Source organism: Sminthopsis crassicaudata, chromosome 4, assembly GCF_048593235.1.
Source record: "Sminthopsis crassicaudata isolate SCR6 chromosome 4, ASM4859323v1, whole genome shotgun sequence".
NCBI lineage: Eukaryota > Metazoa > Chordata > Mammalia > Dasyuromorphia > Dasyuridae > Sminthopsis > Sminthopsis crassicaudata.
Window position 1 is genome coordinate 196,727,540 of NC_133620.1, and position 18,804 is coordinate 196,746,343.

Genomic DNA, 18,804 nt, shown 5'->3' on the forward strand with positions numbered 1-18,804 from the left:
TAGACATAAGGGAAAAATAACTTGAGAAGGAAGTAAAAAATGCAAGCAGACAAAAACAGAGGGAGTGGAAATGCTATCTTGTGGTTCATATTCCCCATATTTCTTTTGCTGGGTGTAGCTGGTTCTATTCATTATCGAACAAATGGAACTGATTTGGTTCATCTCATTGTTGAAGAGGGCCACAGCCATGAGAATACATCCTCATATAGTATTGTGGTTGAAGTGTATAGTGATCTCCTGGTTCTGCTCATTTCACTCAGCATCAGTTCATGTAAGTCTCTCCAGGCCTTTCTGAAATCATCCTGCTGGTCATTTCTTACAGAGCAATAATATTCCATAATATTCATATACCACAACTTATTCAGCCATTCTCCAATTGATGGGCATCCTTTTGATTTCTAATTTCTAGCCACTACAAAAAGGGTTGTCACAAATATCTTTTGCACATACAGAGGGACCTAATGTTTAATTGTCAGTTGTCAATGTGAAGCTATAGCTCAAGTGAGACTAAAGCTGAATAAATATATAGCTCAGAGTCATTTGTATAGGGATAATAATTAAACCTATAGGAACTAATGGGGTCACCAAATGAGAGAGTGTAAAGAAGAGGGAGGGCTCAGGACAAAGTCTTAAAAAAAGATTTAGCTTAATTTGAGAACATTAGTAACTGTGGAGAGAGCAGGGTCAGTTGAGTAACGAGGTGAGAAAACATAAAACATTTTTGTGGAAGTCACCCCAAACCAATATTTTCCTATCGTATGACATATTTTGTCTATAAAATGACAGTAAAACTTTGACTTGCTGGACTGTTTATAGAATGGGAATAGTTTTGTTCATTATGCTTTTGTACCATAGGATTTCAAGCAGGAAAAAAGAATCTTTCATAATTATTGTCTAGTCTGTTGATTTTACAGATGAAAAAATTGAGGGTCAAGATGGGAAATGACCAATATAACACAGGAAATGAGCCAGTCTCAGAATCCAAATACTTTGTTTTCTAGATTCAGTGTTCTTTGTCCTGTAATACATGGTGGCCTAGATCTGAAAAAAAAAAATTAATCTTTTTTGAAAATATTTTAAAAGGCTTTTTTTTCCTATTAAGTGATTTGTCTATGAGGTTATTAGCTTCTTGAGGACAGGGATTATACATTCTCTAGATATATATGTGGTGAAGTTGATAGTGATATGCTGAAACCAGCTTTTAGTGGTTCAAAAAGAGTCTATGGTTAAATTCTGGGTGAAAGCATTTATACCTTGGGAATTGGCAAACACTACAAAATGGGGCTTGATTTATTGTTGATTAAGAAAGTAATGGAAGAAATGTTCATAATAGAACTTAAATTTAAATTCCTAAGTGGGTTTGCTTGATTTATTTTTGTCAGTTGTTAACCATTTAAGAGCATATCTAGGTCAGAAAGATCTTAGTTCAAATCCTTCATAGACATTTAGTAGCTGTATGACCCTTGAAAAGTCACTTAGCAAATGTCTGCTGAGTTTCCTTAATTTTTAAAATGGAGGTAACAATAACACCTACTTCCCAAGATTGTTGTGAAGATCAGATGACATATTTGTAAAGCACTTTACATTTTATTATCTACATTTTGTCTCTCTTCCTTATAGCATTGTACTTTATGCAAAATAGGTGCTTCAAAGTTATATGTTGAATTGAATTTAAATAGTAAATATAGTAATATGGTCACAATCTCTTGGATGATTATGGATTTCACAAAGCTTCAGGACAAACCAGAAGCAGCACACTTGGAATCATGGGTAGAAGTTACAAAGGAACTAATTTATGCTTGATGTTAGGGAAAATATCTTTATAATGAGAACTCTCCCAAAGGAAAAGGAACTACTTTAGGAAATGGTTCTCCTTTCTTGGACATCTTCAACTAGAGGCTAGATTATTAGTGGTTGGGGATGTGTTAAGGTGATGTCTTTTTGGGTATGAGCTGGATGAGGTACTTTCAATCCTTGAATTAGTTGATTCTATGAAAGCTATACTTATTAACATCAGCTTTCATTGTACACTGCTGTAGATATTGTAGATATAGACAAGGAGCTGAGGCTGTACCAAATTACTGTATTCAGACAACTGTGCTAGGTGAGGATGGAACCACAAGGTTCAGATATCATATAGTTCTTGCCTTCATAGAGTTTACAGTAAAGTAAGAGACAAACTATGGTAAGGAATTCTCTTATTGAATCCTCATAACAACTCTGTGAGATAGGTAATGAAGGCATTATTTTCACATATGACTTTCCCAAGATCATATGGGTAGCAAGTGGCAGAACTAAGGTTTCAACCCAAGATAAAAAAAAATATATCATTGTAATTTAGCTTTCACTAAATGATCAGTAATGAACCAACAAAAAAGCAGCTATGTGGTGCAATGGATAGAGTGACAAACCTGGAGTGAGGAAGATGAGTCTTCTTGAATTAAGATATGGCTCTAGACAAGTTACTTGATCTTATTTGCTTCAGTTTCTTCATAATGCAATGTAATATAATATGATAATCATAATGTAAAATGAGCTGAAGAAGAAAATGGCGAACTACTCTAGTATCTTTGCCAAGAAAGCACCAAATGGGTCATGAAGTATTGTACATGACAAAAATGATTGAAAAACAAATCAACAAAAAATTTAGCAATTCTTTTCTGTTTCCTGATAAAAGATAAGCCAACAATAACAAAAAAGGCTTTGATGGAAGGGTTGTGGGTTTCTATGCTAGTGAAAACATTTTTCCATCTATCAGTAAATAACATAGATAGAAAAACATCTAGATTCCTATATTGAATAAGCTTTTATTAAGTGCCCACAATAAACCATTCATTGTGCTAAGTGTACATAGATATGGATAATAATAATTATATTAGTAGCTATCAATAACATAAAACTTTAAAGTTTGCAAAACACTTTGCATATATCATCTGACCTTCACAACAACCTTGTGAGGTAGTTGCTATAATATAAATGCCATAATATCAAAATAGAAATAGATTTAAAAAAAAGAAAGGCAGTGTGATATAGTGGTATAGAGAACAGTTTGGCTGTGTGCCTAGGAAAGTCATTTAACTTCTAAGTACAAGTAACTTACTAAGATAATAAAATGCAGAGTAGTTGCTAGTCTTAATTGGCTGAGAATTCACAATGAAATCATAGGTCTGGGCATGAGAAAATGTGCTTTCTTTTTATTTCTCTGTCTGTCTCTGTTTCTCTCACTATTTTTCTCACTCACACACATTATACACATACACATACCCCCACACAAAAATATGAAGGATATGTTGAATTCTGAAATCCTTTTCAAATTTAGATTCAGTCTCTAAATAATTAGATCTGGTCTACTTCTGTGATTGCTTTCAGGGATCTCAATCAAGCCATCCATTTTGAGCAATGCTCTAGAACTTAGTCTTAGAAAGTTGCTCTAAATTGTACCTTTGAAAGTTCAAGACAATTTCATTTCTAGTACCGCCTTCACATCATGGTTCCCAAAAGACTTACTGGGCTTAAACATTAAGAGTAAAAAAAATGTACATCTATAAAATACTTTAAAATGTATAGAAGAAAACAAAAAGTATAGAAGGAGATACAGACCAATTTTAAAACTCTTATTAAAATTAATATCTTTCTTCAAAAACAAGTCATATATAATAGAAATTCACAATCTTGTCCTTTATATTTATGGATTATATTTAGGTTCACAATAATTTTTTAAGGAAACAACATAGTTCTCTAGTTCTTCTGTTAGTAATTCCTTTGTATTTATCTTATATAAATTTATGTCCACCTATATATGTACACCTTGCTACCCATAAGTGAATGTAAGTTCCTTAAGGTGAAGGATTATTTTATTTTTGTATTGTTTCATTTTTGCTGTATCCTAGCACCTAGCAACTAGGAATCCAGAAGTAGACTTAACTGTCTTAAAAGTTCTAGGGAATCAGGCATGTAACTTCATTAACTTCTGGCCAAACTTGGGAAACTCAAAATTTTGGATCTTTGGTTTCTCCTGCATACAAAATAAGGACAATACTCATCATATTATATACACATAGCTATAATAAGTTGCTTGAGGCTAGTTGAGTTCTGTGTAGTATTTAACATGCCACATACTGGGTACTTGACAAATATTAATTAAATAGATTACATAAACAAAATATAATTATTGCTATTCCATACTTGCCCTTTCTTTGCTTTACCAGAAAAAAAAAAGTCTCCCTCACCCCGAGGTGGTTAGTGTAATTAAAAGCCAAAATTAAGTTAAGAGGTCACATGTCAACAGCAAAGACAAAATAGGAGAAGCATTTTCTAATCAAAAAATGGCAGAGAAATAGGGATTTTTACATAATAGAGAAATTAGGATTTGGATAGCTGGTATTCTTCAACTAACTTTTCACACACAAAAAAATTCCTAGAAAAAGCCCAAGGGATGAATCTTAATTTAACCCATTTTATTTGATGTAATTGAATTCCCTTGTTTAGTTTGCTGCCTCTCCCACTTTTTCACTGTGGCAATGTGAGTGCTATTAATCCCCCCTAACAGCCCACAGTTTAGTCATCTCTTCACTAGTGATCATTCAGAGCTCTCTGAAGCTTTGATCCCCTTTCCCCTATAGCCACAATCTTTCCCCAACCCCCATCCAACTTCTATGTGGACAATCTCTCTATTCCTTCCCTGGATCCCATCTCCCCTCTTCTATTAGTAAAAATTCATCCATTGAGGGGGATGCCTTTAGTTAGTCTGGGGATATTCCCCTCTGTGCCATTTCAAGGTGAAATTCTTCTGATGGAGAGGAAGTCAAAGAGGACCAGAAGCTATGTCTGAGATAACTCTTGTTTGTAGCTTAAGCAAATCACCCTGCCAAACAGAAAAATGCATTCTTAGGATCATAGGATTTAGAGTTGGAAGGATCTTTAGGGATGATCTAGTCCAGGGGTTCTTAACCTTTTTCTGTCATAGACTGCTTTAACAATCTAGTAAAGTCAGGGCAGTTAGATGGTGCAGTGGATAGAGCATTAGCCCTGAAGTCAGGAGGACCAGAGTTCAAATTTGATCTCAGACACTTAACACTTCCTAGCTGAGCAAACCACTTATCCCCAATTGCCTCAGCAAAAAAACAAAACAAAACAAAAAAACAATCTGGTAAAGTCTATGGACTCCTTTTTGTGACTGATATTTTTTAAATGCATAAAATAAAATGAACAGGATTATAAAGATCAATTATATTAAAATATAATTATACATTTTAAAATTCCATAGGCCTTAGATTTAAAACTCCTGATTTAGTATAATTGAAACCTTCTCTTCTTTTTAAACTCCATTCCTTCCTTCCTTCCTTCTTTCCCCTCTTCCTCTCCCTCCCTCTTCTCTGCCTTCTCCCTTTCCCTTTCCCTTTCCCTCTTCTTCTTCTTCTTCTTCTTCTTCTTCTTCTTCTTCTTCTTCTTCTTCTTCTTCTTCTTCTTCTTCTTCTTCTTCTTCTTCTTCTTCTTCTTCTTCTTCTTCTTCTTCTTCTTCTTCTTCTTCTTCTTCTTCTTCTTTCTTCTTCCTCCTCTTCTTCCTCTTCCTCTTCTTCCTCTTCTTCTTCTTCTTCCTCTTCTTCTTCCTCTTCCTCTTCCTCTTCTTCTTTTTCTTCTTCTTTTTCTTCTTCTTCTTCTTCCTCTTCCTCTTCTTCTTCTTCTTCTTCTTCTTCTTCTTCTTCTTCTTCTTCTTCTTCTTCTTCTTCTTCTTCTTCTTCTTCTTCTTCTTCTTCTTCTTCTTCTTCTTCTTCTTCTTCTTCTTCTTCCTCCTCCTCCTCCTCCTCTTCTTCTTCTTCTTCTTCTTCTTCTTCTTCTTCTTCTTCTTCTTCTTCTTCTTCTTCTTCTTCTTCTTCTTCTTCTTCTTCTTCTTCTTCTTCTTCTTCTTCTTCTTCTTCTCTCCTCTCCCTCTCCTCTCTCTCTGTCTCAATATTTGTCTCTGTCTCTTAACAAAGGAGAGGGAAGCTGATTGAATCTCTACTGGTGGTTGGGAAATAGATAAATAATTAGAACCAGGATACAGTTTTCTTTAATTTGAAGTATGGGGAAAGGGATTGGTCAACATTCCTATAAATGGATCACTTTATAGCTGAGCCTTCCCACATACATTAGGTTAGAGAGAAGAGTTGCTTCCAGTCTACCACTATGCCTTCCCATGTTTATTGTATCCAATAATTAGTACACTGATTTGACATCTTTGCAACATGGAAACATGAAAACTAACTCCTTAGGGAACACTTGCTAATCGAATATAAGACAACCAGTATGGAAAGAGTTATAATTTCGTCTACCCAAAGAACTAAAGATGGGACAGATAGGGGGTATAGTGGATAGAGTGCTGGGCCAGAAGTCAAGAATAACTGAGTTCATATCTGGCTATGTGATTCTGGACAAATAATTAAACAAATTTGCTTGTTTCCTCAACTGTAAAATGAAAATAATTACACCTATCTCATATGCTTGTGAGAATCAAATGAAGTAATATTTGTAAAGCACTTAGCACAGTATCTGGCACATAGTAAGTGCTATATAAGTGCTTGCCCTTTCACCTCTTCAGTAAGAAGGCCTATCAATTTTCTGGGCAATCTTGAGTTTGGTAAGAAGACATAGAGCCGGGGCAGCTAGATGAAGCAGTGGAAAGAGCACTAGCCCTGAAGTCAGGAGGACCTGAGTTCAAATCTGGCCTCAGATACTTAATACTTCCTATCTGTGTGAATCTGGGTAAGTCACTTAATCCTAATTGCCTTCCCCCTATGGGGGGGAAAAAAAAGAAGACATAGACCTAACACTGTGTTTACTGTTCATTTGTGTAATTCCCACAGGAATCAGCTTCCAAGTGATCTGTTCTTGGGTAGAACTGCCAAACACTCAAACTCTACTTCAAAGAGTAGAAACTCCTGTGGACTGGCCATGTAGTCTGAATGCCAAACATATGTTTACCTAAAAGATTATTTTTACAGAGAATTAACACGAGGTTAACACATGCAGAGGAGAAGCAGTACAAGGACACCCTCAAGAACTCTCTCTGAAGAACTTTAAGATCAATTGTGAGACATGAGAGGCATTAGCACAGGACTGCCTAGGGTAGTCTGCCAGAATTAAAGGTGCTTCATGAGCAAAGCTGACTTTCAGCAGCATGAAGAAAACATGAGATACATACATTTAGAGACTTCTCCATCCCAAATGTCCAAATGGACTGTTTGTGCCCAAATTGTAGTAAAGCTTTTGACATATTGGACCAATCAGCCATAGTTGAACATACTGGACCTTGACCTCAACATCATGATGTTATTGATCTTTTTTTTTTAGTTTAAAATGATGAATAATGACAGTAGACACTTAGTAAAAATTTATCAAATTGATTTTGGGGGCTTACCACAGAAATAAACATCTCTGTAATAAGTCCTCAGAAAGATCACTGACTGGGACAGTCTGAATTCATAATTGGATTTATTCCCAGGCTAACATCTCTTTATTAAATAACTGTAAACAAATAATTTCATTTTTCTGGGCTTCAAGATCCTTACCTGGAATTTGAAGAGATTTGACTACATGATATCTTAATTCTCTATCAGATTTCCCTAACTACTAATTCTATAAAATTGAACATTTCTTTTTTTTTAGTACCACAGTAGCAGAGGGTATTTTCATGCCCAGAAAGTCAAAAAGACAACATTTTAGAGTACATATATATATTTTTCTTTTTTTAAATCACTTTTTACTTTTTATTAATACATGCAAATATAGTTTTCAACATTGACCTTTTCAAAACTTTGTGTTCCAAAATTTTCTCCCTCCCTTTTTCCCTCCCCTGGACAGGAAGCAATCTAATAAAAGTTAAATATGTGCAATTCTTCTAAACATACTTCCAAAGTTTCCATGCTGTGCAAAAACAAAAAACAAAAATCAGATCAAAAATGAAAAAAAGAAAAGAAAAAAAAAACAAGAAAACAATAATTTAAAAAAAAAAAAAGTGAAAATACTATGATTTGATCCACATTCAGTCTCCCATACTTCTCTTTCTGGATGCAGATGGCTCTCACAAGTCTATTGGAATTCTCTTAAATTCATTGTAAAATATATTGAAAACAGAATTTGTCTTAAAGAGATTGAAACTATTGAGTTATGTAAGAAATATCTGTTGGTATGGAAAAAAAGAAACAATTTTCCAAGGGTCAAAGATAAATTATCTGTGAAACTAAAAGCCTATAGTTTTACTTGTTTCCCCTGTTCCACAGTTTGGTCTCCCTCCTCCTATTCAGATTTCTTCTCAGAGATCTTTTCTAGAAGGCTAGTGTGATGGTAGGTAGATTGTCAGGCTTGGAGTTAAGAAAATCTGAGTTCGAAATCATTCTCAAGACTAGATGTCATCAGGTGTGACCTTGGACAAGTCATTTAATTTCTGCCTCAGTTTCCTAGCTTTAAAATGAGGATAACAATCACACCCATCCTCCTCCCCCTCCCCCTGGTTGTTTTGAGAATCAGATGAGATAATATGTGCAAAGCCCAATGCCTGGCATATTTTAGCTGCTTAATACATGCCTATTCCCTTCATCTCATACCCAATAAAACCACCCTCCAGTCTCCATTATTTTAAGTACCTAATCCAAGTTCCTGATTGATTTACTTCTGAGTAGCTTTCTGAGGGTAGGTGCAATTCGGTAGGAAATTAAATCCGAGGGGAAGGAAAAACTTTTCCAAGGATGAAAAAAAAAGAGGGTTGCTGGGATTTGCCACTTGTGTCAAGCAAGGATAGCTTGATTGTGGAAGCTTCACATCCTCTTTTCTACCCTAACTAAAAATAAAGCAAACATTTATTAAATACCTGCTTTATTTCAGATGCTGGGGGAAATATATTGTTAAGATAATGTCCCTGCTTTCAAGGGGCTTCCAGGTAAGAGAACAAAACATAGCTAGTTATAATATTCAATAATGTGTGTTAAGTGAACTAGAGAGTTGGAACAAAATGATATATGAACTCTGGAGGGGAATTTGATTCTTGACCAAGATGGGCTGGCTTTATGAAGGAAGAAACATCTGCATTTGGGTTTGAAGGATGGAAAAAAGTATTCAGTACGATGGAGAGGGCATTCCTAGTATCTCACTGCAACAGTCTGAATCAAAATAGGAGGGAGGAGGCCTTCCATGATGTGAGGGGGAATAGGCTATTCTAGATGCGTCATGGAATATAGTAAAGAGAATAAAGCAGCGTCCTATCAGATTGTGGAGATCCTAACCCTCCACCTCCACATTAGTCAGCAAATATTTATTGTGTCCTAAAACATAGAAGTAGAGGACAGAAGCTAAGGCATAGAAGATGGGATATTTGCAAGTCATTACAAAAACAGAAGAGATCTGTTTACAGGCTGGATTTCAGTTGTTGTTATTCAGTTATTTTTCAGTCATGTCTGACTCTTTGTGACCCCATTTGGGGTTTTCTTGGCAAAGAGATACTGTAGTGGCTTGCCATTTCCTCTTCTAGCTGATTTTATGGGTGAGGAAACTGAGGAAAACTGAGTTAAGTGACTTGTCCAGGGTCACACAGCTAGTAAGTCTCTGAGAGCAAATCTGAACTCAAAAAGGTGAGTTTTCTTGATTCCAGACTTTGCATTCTATCCATTTAGACAACTAGTTGCCATACGTAGATTAAGACTAGACTCCTGGTGACCAGCTAGAAGGCTATTGTTTGGGTAGGAGGAGATGAAGATTTAGATTAGAATGGTTGAATTAGGATTGGAAAGGGGCCTTCACAAACATATTTCAAAAAGTGGAATAAGAAGAACTCAAAAATAGACCCATGAGACAAGAATGCTAAAGGAAACACAGAAAAGATAATTTAGAGCAAACTTGCTTTTTTTTTTTTTTTTTTTTTTTTTTTTTTAAATTTTAAATAGATGAATAGGCCCAGAGGCAGAAAAGTAACACACCAATTCACACAACTAGTTAGTGATAGAGCATCAACTGGAATTCACAACTTCTTGAAGGTATTTTCTTCTGCCTCTTGACTTGCAAACTAATGTTCTTCTAGCTCTATCAGGGGTATCCCACTGTGACACTCTAGGAAATGATTGTCCATACAGCTGTCTCACTGGATTCTTGGTAAGCAATCGTGGAAGTGTCCTTTGAACCAAAGAATGTCCCAGTCCTTTGTGGGGAGAGATTAGCTTCCAATACTAGTGTGTCTCTAATTCTTCTTGGTCCTGAAGAACTGGATGCTAATATTAAATCTCCAAAAGGTCATTCCTCAATCCCTTCACCTCCTATATCACCAGGTTCTTATCTGGATTTTAGTTCTACTATTTTTGGCAAGGGAAGGCAGAACCATATGACTGGATTTCTAATTCAGCTCTGTTGCTTTTTAACTTGTGCGCTCTTGAGCAAGTATTTCACTTCCTGAGACTCAGTTTCCTCATTTGTCTAATAAAGCAGTTGAGTCTCTGCGGTCTCTTATTCTTTAAATATTCTATGATGGCCTGGGCTTGGGCCAGGACCACAGAAAATAACCATTGCATCCTTTCTTCAAAGCCGAGAACTAAGAGGTATGATCATGTGGGGGAGGGGCAAGGAATGATGGAGGGCTTTTTAAGGGGCTAGCTCAAGGTAACTGTCCCCTAAGTATTGTGTCTCCAAGTGACCCCGTTCTCTTCATCATCACCAAGGAAGCCAGTTGTTCCTTCTTGTTTGGGGGTTTTAGGAGAAGAGGGCTGCTAAGGAGTGGGGGAAGAGGGTTTTGTTTTTTTTTTTTCACATGAGCCCTCAGAATTACAGTTCATGAACTATTCAGTAAACTGACCGGCCTCAACCTCCCCTTCAACGGCCTAATCTAAGGGGTGGGTCTATGTGTTTTGTTGCTTGTCAAAAACAATCACTCCTCGGCCCATTACATTTACAGCACGTCGCCCTTTAATTGGTGTAACACACTGAGGCCTGAAAGGAAGAGAGTCCCACAAAAGAGCCTGAGTGAATGAGCCCTGACTCATACAAAAATACTCTTCAGAAGTTCAGAGCTGGGCACTAACAAGGAGGTAGAGAGTTAGTTTGAAAAAGGGGGTTAAGTTCAGAAATGTGCCACCTTGAGGACCCTCCCATCAAAGCCATGATAGCATTGACAAGCTGCAAAGAAAAAAAAAAAAGTTAAAACTTTCACGGGTTTCGGGTGGGGTGGGGTGAGGGGTTATTGTTAGCGGGCTAGGTTCTTCCACTGGAGCTAGGGGAGCCCGTTTCTCGTCCTCTTCCCTGCTGTGGCCTCTGGGGATTCTGCTTTCCTAGTATTCTAAAGAAGAGAAGACTATTCGCTGAGCCCTCACATTGGAGCTAGACTCCCCGAAATAACCCTCAAGCAGCAGCCTTTCACCTCTGCACATTTCATCCCCCATAAATATTTTTTGTTCCCCTTGTCCGACTTATTCCGGGGATTCTCCGCACACCCCAGTTTTTAAACATTTGAAATTCACTTCATCCCCAAAAGTCAGGTATACACGTGGCCCTGGGAAAGGGATGGAGAAAGGGTAACAAGGGGTGAGTCGAGGGCAGATTGTGCCGTGTGGGCTTGTGTGTATTTAGCGAGGTGGGGTGGACTTTGGGGCCCCCGGGGCTGGCTTGTGGGGCTGGGAAGGCTGTTCTGCTTTGACACAAACTCTCCCAGGGGCCTGAGAGGACGACATTCAGCGGGAACTTGAATGACTGCAAAGCTCAACTTGGCGTGATTTGGAGGCAGGAGAATGAGTGGTGGGGGTGGGGGCGCGGAGTCCCTTCGCTGACAAATGTGATTAGTGTGATCCGTACGGAATCATTACAGAGTATCCGCCCTCCACCCTGGCCCCGCTCGGTCAGGGCCTCCCGGTTTCCCAGGCCCAGATTGGCAGGGGGGTTGGTGAGTGGCGGGGGCTGATGAGGGGGAAACTTAGCATTTTGGGGAGAGGGTGAGGCGGCAGAGAAGAATAGAGAAGGGGAAAGGAAAAGAGAAGGGGAGTCACATTCCTACATTCTGTTCTCCTGTCTTTTGTTTTTTTTGTTTTTTTAAAATTAAAGCTATCTTTGATTTCTCTTCATCCATCAGCGTTTGCCTCTTCCTTACATCCCCTCCTCTCTTCTCTCCCCTCCTCCCATCCCCCGTCTCAAGATGAATAAATCCTACACTGGAGAATCACTTCTCAAACGATACCTGACTGTGTCTTCGGGTTTTCCCCTTTGGACTGTTAAAGAAGGAGATCCTAAAAATAAACCAGACACTAAAGGACGGCAGGGCTTGTTTTTGAAATTTGCATGAGATGGGACTGGATCGAAATCCCTTAAGTCTTGCGGACTACTTTGAATCTGTCCTTTTCTCTTGGGCTTGTTAATCAGCACAGTCACTATCCGGCTTCACTGGGGAGTCCCTTATGCTGCCCACTGGATCACTCAAGTCTACTTAACCGGAAAATGTCCATTTTTATTCTCTCTCTCTTTCTCTCTCTCTCTCTTTATATCTATCTATCTATCTATACATATGTATATATATATATCTATACATATGTATATCTATATCTATATATATATATATATAGATATATATATATATATTTCCGTCATAAATCTATGCAAAATCCTACCCAAGACGATCCGATCCATTCTAATCCAAATAATTCTAACTAGTCCGATGTAACATTCGTTTAGCGCCTACTATGCAAATAGACGCTAGGTGCTGGGAATTCAAAGACAAAAAGCCCCTGTCCTTGAGGAGCTTACAATTTATTAGTGTGTATGTGTGTGTGTGTGTGTGTGTGTGTGTGTGTGTGTGTAATATATTACACACACATACAGATAAGTATATGTATACTAATTTGGGGGAAAACTCTCTCCCACTTCTCTCTGCTCTTTTTCCCTGTCCCTCTTTCCTTTTTGCACTCCTCTCACCTCTTTTCCCTCTCTTTCTTAGTGTGTGCCTCTTGCTCCCGCTACCATATAACCCTCACTTGGGATTTGCTCGGTTCTTACATTGTTCCCCATCTCCTGCGGGCCCCCCCCACCCCCCCACCCCCATCGCCGCCTCCCGACCCGGCCACAATAACTAGTATTTTAATGTAAATGGAAACTTTGGGTGTGTGCCTGGGGTAGGGAGTTAATGATTTTCTCGTACACTGGACCGTTCTTTCACTTTCCCTGTGTGCGCACGTTAATAAATTAATGCACCTTTCATTACTCCTACATGCCTCAAACCGCAGCTTTGTATTTTGCGAACTGACCCTATTCCCCCTACTTTTGTGAGCCAGCTGCCCCCATGCTAAGGCGGGGGCACTTTTAAATGCAGCGCCACAGCTCCATCCAGATTTGTAATCCGTCAAAAAGCCGCTGATTGCTGCAATCGTTACTTTTCATTAAAAAAACTTAGAAGCAATTTGGGAGAACCCTTCTCAATGAATACATTTACCCCCGAATGCTTTTTATTCTTCGCCTGTACTTGATGAGTTTCTCTGGCACAAATCAGTGCTTACAGGCGCAGAATGGACAATCCCTTGATCCCCATCAATTGTCATCCAGAGTTTGGGCCACTTTGACCGCCAATAGTGGGGAAGTCAGAGCTAATCCTCAGAAGGAATCACGGGAAAAGAAAAGCAACAATAACCAAGTCAAGCGTAAAAAATGAAAGAGAAATCTCTATTATCACTCACTACATTTCCCAGCTATGTCCTGAAAAAATCGGCTCGTTTGTCATTCGAGTCAGACACCCGCACAAGAATCTGGGGTCGTGGTGGGTTGGTAGACTCACACGACGTAAGGAGCAATATTTGAGAGCAAAAGGCCTCTTCGTTTGCCAAATCCCCCTCACATCCGCCATAACCATTAAATACAGACTGACTTTATTCTGTATGGGGAGAACAAGGAGGGGTGAGGAGGGGGAGCAGTCCTAAGCCACGTATCCAGACAAAAAAGTCCAAAGAGAGTCTGTTAGAGAAATGTACGCTTCTCCCTCCATTTCTGCCATACAAGCGCATGTGTGTGTGTGCTTGTTTGTTTGTGTGTGTGTGTTGGTATGTAGCTTGCTTTTTTTTATAAACAGCGGCAACAACTAAACCCAGAGATGTGTCGGCTCCATGCATGCATGTTTCCGTACACGTGTGCACTCGGGAGGATCCTGGTACATGCGAGCTTGGGCATCTGTGTCAGTGCATTTGCACTCTTTCCTTATGCCTGCTACTTCCAGCCTGATTTCTCTCCCAATTAAATCTACTGTACAGTGCCAGTTCGAGAGGCCGGAGGCGTTGAAAGCATAGCGGAATCCAAAGATTGGGAGAAGCTGAATCTCTGGAGAGCATGCAAACCTCGCTCCTTCCCACGCTGACACTTGCAATGATCTGAATTAGGGCCTGGGCTCCTTTAGACTGCGGCCAAGAGAAGGGCCGAGTCATTTCGAAAGGCTCAGTGTCGCGGGAGTGGGGACGGGGAAGTTCAGATTTCTTTGCAGCGCGGTGGAGAAAGTCTTTGCAGGAATGGGGGTGGGAGGGAGAAGGTTTTGCCAATCTGTACTCCCTACTCAAGGGGAGGGTGGAGAGGAGGGATTCCCAGCAGCCGTTGCCCTGGTGGCTGATTTTCTTCAGGCCAGCTGGACTAATGCTTGTGATTTTCTTAAAGTTTAAGGAGGGAAAAGGGGCAAGAAGCCACCCACACCCTTGTCTTACTCCTTGAGGTGCAAAGGATAGAGGTGGAGTAGATGGATTTAACATAGCCGTATTACACAAGAAATGATTTATTCTTTCTTGTCTTTTGATCTAAAGCGTTTACTCACTTTTATTTTTAAAAAATTGACAATAAGAACCTAATTTGACATTCGTTCACAGCTCCTTTTCTTTCCTCTTTTTTGATTTATGGGGAGAATAAGATTGGAAGGGAGTCAGCCCAAGGAAACGCTCAGATTAATCTAATGGAATTTCGAGGAGTTAAGAAACTTGCTTTTCAGCAGTCAAGGGATGCAGAAGAAGCAGTAGGGGAGAGGCAGAGATACTTTAAATAGAACACCAACCAAGGGCCTGTGGGCAGGTATATGAGTGAATCTGGAAAACAATAAGCTTCCTTTTCATACACATAAGTCCTTGCACCCAGAATACAAGATCCTCTTTTCTCTGGGGGACCCATTCTTTTTTCTTCTTGTTTTTTGTTTCTCATACTATTTTCTTCTTCTTCCACAGGGTCCAGGAGAGAGGTGGCAAGTTCTAAATCTCCATCCTTGCTTCTCTCTGGCCCTTTCTCAACTTCAATAACCAAATGTAGGCCAAAACCCCACTGTACCCCATGCCCCATGGCTCTTGGTTCCAGTCCACACACGCCTTATCACAGGTGTGATGAAATTGGGGATGACTTCCCCAATTTCAAAGGCCAGAGCATCTCTGGGCTAGGGAGGAAGGATTGCTGAAAAACTAGACAATCTCACTAACCCTATAAGTCTGGGCCATGCCTCAGAGTTCCAACACTGATGGTTCTTTCTATCTAATCAGAAAGGGTCCTTCTTAGTGTGTCCTTTGCAGTTTCTCCTCTCTTCTTGAACCCAGCAGCTCAAGGGCTCCCTTGAGACATTAGTGACCCATCCCTATAATGGAAGAGGCTCAGGCAGGTCAGGTTAGGAAGAGGAAGATGAAGCTGCTAGCTGAATGATTGAGGATTTAGGGAATTGGGAGGGGGAAGGGGAAATTTAAGATTTGCTATGCCTCTCCCCATTTTCTCCAGTTCCTCTGGATGTCTGGGTATTTTATAGATCTTGGAAGCTCTCCAACCCTCCATTTCTGATCCTTCTAGAGTTTATTCAACCTGAACTGAGACCTCCTGAAGTAGGGTCAAACACCACAAGGACAGATGAAAAATGCCCAAGAGGAATTGCTCTTACCTTTCCCCATGTTAGGTCCTTGACATTTTCTCATCTACTCCTGTAAATTGGGGATCAAGTTGGGGAGGAAAAAGAATGTATCTGTCTCTTTGTCACCCACTCCCAAGCCAATACTCCCCCCTTCATGCTCTCCTGCTTTCCCTCTCCTCCTTTTGAAGGCTCTGTGGGGCAAGGACTAGTCTTAGACAGGGTGGGGGTAGGGGAAAGAGTAGCATTCTGCAGAAGCTGGGGAGAATTGAGGTGGGGGTGGAGGGGTGTATGCGATAATAGCTGCTTATAAAGCAACATTGTGAGCGCAATGTCCTGCCCCAGATTTACATAAAAGTAGGATCTCTGCCTCATCCGTGATCTTGAAAGGGTGCTTGAAGAGATGGCGACACTCTGCAATCCTAATTAGTGATTTTTGTCCCCTTGTTACTGGGCTCAGCATCTCATGCAAATGAACTCTTCATTTCAGCCACCATTACCCCTGCTCCAGAATTAACTGACTCTTATCTTTAATGATATGCTGCTGAAGTTCCCCGAGCCCGGCTAGCTTTTTATCTTGATTACTCTAATCAATAAGAAATGATAGAGTAGAATTATAAACTCTATTGGCTTTTAAATGTTGCCGACAAGCCCTCTAGATGCCATTCCTGTTCATTGTTATTTATTAAAATGATCTTCAGTTTAACTGAGGATGCAAATACAGAAATGAACAAGAAAAATTAAACACAAGACTCCTAAATCCACCTCCCAAGCTCCTCAAATACCCCTTTTCTATCATGCCTCCTTTGGGGCAGATTCTTTCTGTTTGAGCTCGAGGAGGTGAGCAAGAGTGCATGCTTTTAAATAAGAAATCTGTCTTTGCAAGGTTCACTACAACAAAATAATAAATTAAGGCACAAGCGCACCCTCTCAATCAGATGTTAGTGTTAAAGTCTTTTAAAAATATCTATTTTTAAAGTTTCCAGGCACAACAGATAAGATTTTGGGGTGGACAAGAAATGGTTGCACACACACATTGGTATTTACTCATCAATATTAACTCACCAAATGTTTCCCCTTCCAGCTCCAAGCTCCCCAAAGAACACTCGGAGACATACTGAGACGTAGATGCACTTAGAAGCAATCAAATATATGAGATTCAACTTTTTCTCGTTAAATCATTCTGAGGAAAAATGTGGATGAGGTGAGTAATGGGTGATGGTTTAGTAAAAACTCCTTTGAATTGAGGGTTTCAATCTCAAATAGGATTTTCACTAATAAAATAAAGGAGTCACAAGTGCCATAAAGGATCTAATCTCTAAAACCGGCTTTGCTTATTTTTGTGGGTTCTCCCAGGTATAATACTACCTTCTACCAATTGTCAGAGAATCTTAGTGTGCTTTCCTACTTTCTTTGCGTTTACTCAACGCACTGAGGCAGGTGTGGGTCACTGGATCCTGAGAAATCAGACATCTCTTTTGGTTCACTTTTCTTGAAGTACTTAGCTTCCCTCTCAAAGGGACAAGTGGTGAAGTCCGGTATTTGGAGACCTCTTTCCAGGCAGGCTTAGAATGCAGGGTGAAGGCAGTAGAAAGGATAGTATAAGGACATTTCTTTCTTTCTTTCTTTCTTTCTTTCTTTCTTTCTTTCTTTCTTTCTTTCTTTCTTTCTTTCTTTCTTTCTTTCTTTCTTTCTTTCTTTCTTTCTTTCTTTCTTTCTTTCTTTCTTTCTTTCTTTCTTTCTTTCTTTCTTTCTTTCTATCTTTCTTTCTTTCTTTCTTTCTTTCTATCTTTCTTTCTTTCTTCCTTCCTTCCTTCCTTCCTTCCTTCCTTCCTTCCTTCCTTCCTTCTTCCTTCCTTCCTTCCTTCCTTCCTTCCTTCCTTCCTTCCTTCCTTCCTTCCTTCCTTCCTTCTTTCTTTCTTTCTTTCTTTCTTTCTTTCTTTCTTTCTTTCTTTCTTTCTTTCTTCTTTCTTTCTTTCTTTCTTTCTTTCTTTCTTTCTTTCTTTCTTTCTTTCTTTCTTTCTTTCTTTCTTTCTTTCTCTTTCTTTCTTCTTTCTGCCTTGACAATTAAACGATAGTATTATGCGTGGTCTAAAACACTAAAAAGTCTATACAATCCTTCAGCGCCCTTCTACACATACAGCCATCCCATTCTGCTGTGTGTGTGTGTGTGTGTGTGTGTGTGTGTGTGTGTGTGTGTGTGATTCGTAGTGCCAGGGGCTCCTGATGAGAAAATATAAGGTAATAATAATGAATCAAAAGGAGCCAAAAACAAGAAGAGATGCAGCAAAGTAATCTCCTCCCCAGCACATAGTCCCTACAGCCTATTACCCGGCAATGCGTTAGCCACCTTTCCTTTTGTGCTTAGAGATGCGAAGGCTTTCCAACTTATTTTCTGGGCAAATAGACTTGATGAAAAATAAGGAGCCGGCATGCATTATCGCATATATATTTCAACACACAGCTAAATCAGCCAATAATGGCATATTTTGTGCCTTACCACCAACACTCTCCCAAACCATTCTCCTCTAAATCAAGCATTTGTGAGATAGAATGGTAGAAAAATGGAGAATATTGTGTTTTCTCCAGAGAAGCGCTCTATTGAGCTAAGTCTCTCTTTTCTTCCATCCTTTCTCTCAGTAATAAAGATCTATCTTCTAATATTAGAATTCCTTTGGCAATCTTGGCCTTACTACCGTTTCTCCCTACCTTAAGGCACATTCTCAGACTTTAGAATTTGCAACCTGTACCTACAGACGCAGAAAATTACTGGGTCCAGCCAGCGACAGGTTCCCTGAGGCCAGAAAACTCTCCCACCCAGCCTGAAGTGTCAAATAAACAAAAGAATGAACTCTTTAGTAAATGGAACAAATGGAGTGATTTGGGTGGGGAGTGGTGAGGTTAGAGGCAGAAAGAGGTAAGGAGGGAAACCAAAGCAAGGTTTTAAAATAAAGATTAAG

General features: G+C 39.3%; 1 long non-coding RNA gene across 1 annotated transcript in view; it reads left to right on the forward strand.

Moving 5' to 3' along the window:
* Positions 1-18,804, forward strand: part of LOC141566097 (uncharacterized) — a 72,317-nt gene that overhangs the window by 49,707 nt on the left and 3,806 nt on the right. Inside the window, exon 2 of the long non-coding RNA XR_012489231.1 lies at positions 16,929-17,048. This is a non-coding gene — a long non-coding RNA (uncharacterized LOC141566097). The remainder of the gene's footprint in view (positions 1-16,928; positions 17,049-18,804) is intronic.